The sequence below is a fragment of the Alosa alosa genome, chromosome 1 (genome assembly GCF_017589495.1).
Source record: "Alosa alosa isolate M-15738 ecotype Scorff River chromosome 1, AALO_Geno_1.1, whole genome shotgun sequence".
Lineage (NCBI taxonomy): Eukaryota > Metazoa > Chordata > Actinopteri > Clupeiformes > Clupeidae > Alosa > Alosa alosa.
This window is the reverse complement of record NC_063189.1, coordinates 50,796,005-50,801,535: the sequence shown is the minus strand read 5'-3', so window position 1 is coordinate 50,801,535 and position 5,531 is coordinate 50,796,005.

Here is a 5,531-nt window from a genome sequence, read left to right as displayed (position 1 = left end):
TATATTGTGTATGCATAATTATGTAATATACATTTGTGTAATGTCTGCCACACTAGTATTTTTCCAAGAAGGGAACCAACTTTCCAAAATGCTTTCATTGAGATGTTGCATCGACTGGATGTGTTTAGTCTTTTGAATGAAAAGCATTGCTGGCTAAGAAGCTTGCTGCCTTGTTCAGGACAATGAAGGCGGCGCTTAACAGAAATAGCCTGGCTTGAACTAGTGTAGACATGAGGCTGAAGCATTTCCATTAACTCAATTTAGCTGCACCTTGGCCACGTTTATTTATGTGAGGTCAGTTTCATCTCTGCTCGTGCACGAGGGTAGAAAAAAGTAGACCAAAACAGTAGGTTGATGAAAAGAGGATATGTGTTGTAAAATAAGGGAATACTACAGGATTTCTGTAAATACCGTAACAGAATGAGATATGCCAATCTAGGCTGTATAAATGAGAGAATAGTGAAAACATGCATATAAACAACAATGTTTCTGCTTCGAAATTAATTGCAAGTTTGTTTGTCTTCACTCTTCACTCTCTCACAAAATGTGTGAAAGAATAAATAGCATAACTTCAAAAAACTTTGGTATAGGCTATTAAAAATGATAGGCTATAGCCTGCGTTCTTAATTTAAAAAGGTTCACTCCATAGCCTAGTCTGTGTAGGGTGATGAGAACATAACACAGGTTGACAGAACTGTCTTTTGGGCATCGTTTTCCTACTGATGGGTTATTCTGTAACAGCTTGATTAAGCTTGAAAGTCTTAAAGCAATCCCTCAAAAAACCTAGCCTTGTCTATAACAACCTGGCCAACTATAGGCCTATATATAATCTCCCTTTGATGTCAAAAATAATAGAAAAAAAAGCAATTTGGTGCCTTCTTACATATGAACAAAATCCAAGAATTATATCAGTCTGGCTTCAGAGCTCACTACAGTACTGAATCAGCCTTTGTTAAAGTTTTTAATGACCTCCTCATTGCTGCTGATAATGGATATATATCAATATTGGTCTTCCTGGACCTCAGCGCTGCCTTTGACACCATAGACCAGGACATACTACTTCATAGGCTTGAAAATTTGATAGGCATTAAAGACTCAGCACTCACTTGGTTTAGATCATACCTTTCTAACCGCCGACCATTTGTACAGGTCCACAATAAACCATCTACCCAGACTATGGTAAAATATGGAGTGCCTCAAGGCTCAGTACTAGGGCCCCTGTTATTTTCTCTTGATATGCTTCCCCTAGGCTCTGAAATTAGGAAACATGGCATTAATTTACATTCTTATGCAGATGATACACAACAATACCTCTCCATAAAACCTGATGAATTAACCCTGTTAGCCTTGACACATGTATAAGAGACATATAGACATGGATGACAAACAATTTACTGCTTTTGAACTCCGATAAAACAGAAATCATGGTTTTAGGTCCTAAAAAGATGAGGGGTATCCTATCCTCATTACAGGCTACATATAGTGATCTTCCACTGACCTCATCCACAAGTGTTAAAAACCTAGGAGGTATAATTGACCAGGACCAATCACTAAATAATCACATAAAACAGATCACCAAAACTTAATTTTACCATTTAAGGAACATTTCAAAGATAAGGAAGTCCTTATCCTTACCAGATGCCGAGAAATTAATCCATGCTTTTGTCACCTCAAGGATAAACTATTGCAATGCTCTATATGCTGGCTAAAATAATATCTGTCTAAAGAGCTTACAGTTTATACAAAATGCAGCTGCTCGCACACTCACTAGGACTAAAAAATATGAACATATTTCCCCTATCTTAGCATCTCTACACTGGCGGCCTGTTAAAAGTCGCATTGACTTCAAAATATTACTTCTAACATACAAAGCCATAAATAGTCGGGCACCTGAATATATTAAAGATCTCCTAGTCCCATATAACCCACCTAGACCGCTACGATCACAGAATACTGGACTTCTTGTAATCCCAAGAATCTCAGAAACTACAGTAGGAGGCAGAGCTTTCTGCTACCGCGCACCCCTCCTCTGGAATAATCTCCCTCCCTCAATTCGATTAGCAGACACCCTCCCTATTTTTAAGTCTAGACTTAAAACACATCTCTTTAGTGCATCCCATAGTTAGGTATGGTGCAGTGTGTAACTTCACCCACCTCAGGGTTTTTTGGAATGGACCACCCTGCTGTGTCCTCTTGTGACGGGCACTCCAGTAATGCGTGTGATGGTGGTCACTGACCATACCTGCGCTGGTGTCGACTACCCTTCACCATGCCTTAGTTATGCTGCTATAGCATAGTGCTGTCATGGACTTTTCCCCCCTTCCCTCTCTCTCTCTCAACTTTCCCTCTCTTGCCTATTCTCACTATGGTGTAACACTACATACTACCATTGATATACTTATTGATATTAACCATTTTGATTTATAGTAATACTAACCCACTCTACTAATCTACTCTCTAATCCAACACACATCCTCTACATACTTACAGCATACTGCCCCCACCTACCCACACACACACTACACACACACAGTCACTGCTCCACTCCACTCCCGCCCACACACACATCTTCACTGTCATCACTCACATACATCATACATACAGTGCTCTGCTTGCAATAGTAAGTAAGTCCCTTCACCATAGTTGCAGTACACTGCCCCCCCCTCTCCCCTACATACACAGCACATTATTTCATCAGGAAGCTTCTCCAACACACATCCCCAACATACTTACAGCACACTGCCCAACCCCCCCCCAATACACAGCACATTGTCTCATGAGGAAGCTTCTCCAACACACATATTGCACACTGCCCTCTCCCCACATACACAGCACACTATCCCATCTTCCTTGTCATCCCCCCAACACACACACCAAGACCCCTGGCAGTTGGGTTAGCCCCTTGAGCCGTGGATCTGCCCAAGGTTTCTTCCTTGGTAAGGGAGTTTTTCCTTGCCCCTGTTGCTCTTGGGTGCTCCTTGTTGGTAGCCTGGCGGGCCATCCTATCATTGAAATGTATAGTCTGGAATCAAACCATTCAACTCGCTTAATCCAAGGGGCGGGCAGAGAATTGTCTTTCAAACTGCGTGGCATGCAATAGGCCAGCGCTACGACCATATCCATATCCGGTCGGCAAAACGCCAATGCCGATTCAAACAACCGCTCTTCGTTCGCCATAGCCACCTTCCTTGTTGTTCACTGTCGCAGGACTGTCGTTATCCTGTTAAGCCCGCCTTAAGACTCTCTAACAAAATAGAGCGCTGTGATTGGATGACGTCCACGGCGTCAGCCAATAGAAATCCCTATGGTTTGATACTAGACGTACAGGCTGAGCAAATTAATTTGCCGCCGCTAGGGTGCGTCTAGATTTCTAGGCTACCTTGTTGGTGCCCCCCAATCCCAATTCTCCCCCACCTTTCGTATGCAGCCCTTGCCACTTAATCTACTAAACCCCTCTTCTACTGCACTTTTTACCCCCCCCCCCCCCCCATAAATGCACAAATAGGCTGACACCAGACTTAATTTCACTGCATTTCTTACTTCCAGCAACTATATGCATATGACAATAAACTTACTTGTATCCTCTCTCTTTCTTCCACCTTACCTCACTTGTGAGGTATACCATCACCAGTCATCAGCCATCCGTGTGTTTGACCCTCATCTCACTCATCTCACCTGAAGTCCCATCCCTACAACTGCCCTATCATCGCCTATTGCTGTCCCCCTGCCCGGATTCCTGGCCCATACAGCCTTGCAACCCACCACTTGCCCTGTGTCAACTCCTAATCCCCCTGGACAATTCCATTTCCTACAATGGACTATTTGAACTTTCTGACACTAAATAGGATTCATGCATTATCATACCGGATATGTAACCATCCCACCTCTTGTAACATGCAGTACACCTCACGTGGCTTTAAACACCATGTTCTATTCTCTACAGCTGACTAACTTATGCATTTATCATGTATACAGACCTCACTGTTCTGTAACTGACCCTAGGCAGATGGGTCAGGCCCTTGAGTCGTGGATCTGCCCAAGGTTTCTTCCTATTTGTATCTCCAATTCTAGGGAGTTTTTCCCCGCCCCTGTTACCCATGGGCCTTCTTTTCTTTTCTCTGATTGTCTAACATTCTTTTAAAGCGCCATGGGACATGTAATGTTTTGGCGTTCTATAAGTGAAATTAAATTGAAAATGCCTTTAGCGAGGTTGATGAAATACCCCCCTGGTGTTTTAATTAGTGAGATCCAGGCTCAGTAATGCAGTGTGCCAATAAAAGGACGCCAACTTACCACCTCAATGTACTGAAATGCCAAGATGTGCTGGAGCAGACTTCATCAACTTCAATGGCATACTGCATCACATTCTGAAAATGACCACAAATACACCACATTCTGAAAATGACCCACACACTTTTTACACACATGTGCACATATACACATGTACAACCTAGCTAGATAGCCATCTCTATTTGTCTGTTTCAGTTACTAAGAAAAGTGACTTGGCTAAAGCAAAAACTGTTTCATAATACTGTAATATTTCAGTAAACAGACACTAACATTTTGTCTGTACCACTCTACCACACTTACAACACACCAGTGTTGTAGTACTCGAGTCCGAGACTCGAACTCGAGTCCGAGTCATTAGCTAAATTTAGAGACTCGTGACTTGACTTGGACTTGAGCACTGAATGACTCGAACTTGGACTCGGACTCGTGCATTCGCGATGACTCGTCGAGGACTCGACTTTTTTTGTAATATGTCATAAGGCTATAATTTGCTATATGATTTTAATATCTAAATTATATGTAATAGGCTACTAATTTTAGTTCAAGGGAATGTTAGGCTACTGCTTCGTGTCATAGGCTACATCGCAAGGCACATCATGTTCACATGCAAAGCAAACTAACGTTAACTTTAACACCAAAATGCCTGGAGACATGGAGACACGCTATTTCAATGTAGTATTGCCAGGCAATATTAGTTCTCATACATGACATGACATTACCTAAGATTACACTCAGCCTAGGCTAAACATCACACACTGCTGCTGGATAGATGATCACCGTGACTTGGACAGTGTTTTTCCTGACTGACGCGAGAAGCGTTCCATTTATTCATTTTCATTTGGGGCGTGCCCTGCCGTGCTTCTGTCTGTTAATTTGGAGCAGGCTATTCCAACCTCCAAGTAATCGGATGAAAGAAAAATAAACTAAAAGTTTTCCCGATCAAGATATAGCATAGCCTACTTCTTAATTTTGGTGTCATACAATATAGAAGCATAACATTAAATTGCCTAGTTTCAATGTAGGCCTACGTGTCTGCGCAAGTGAAACTGGCAAACTGAACCTCTCGTGGGTGGGTAGGCCAGAAACAACTATATTTAAAACCACAAATGAAGTGGATTACTGTTACTGTTCAAACGAGCGATTTGATAGCCTAATCCACTGCACGAAAAAAAGGAAATAGCAACTTGTTCTATTTCTAACAGGTGAATATCGTAGCAAATTATAGCCTATGGCGATGGCAG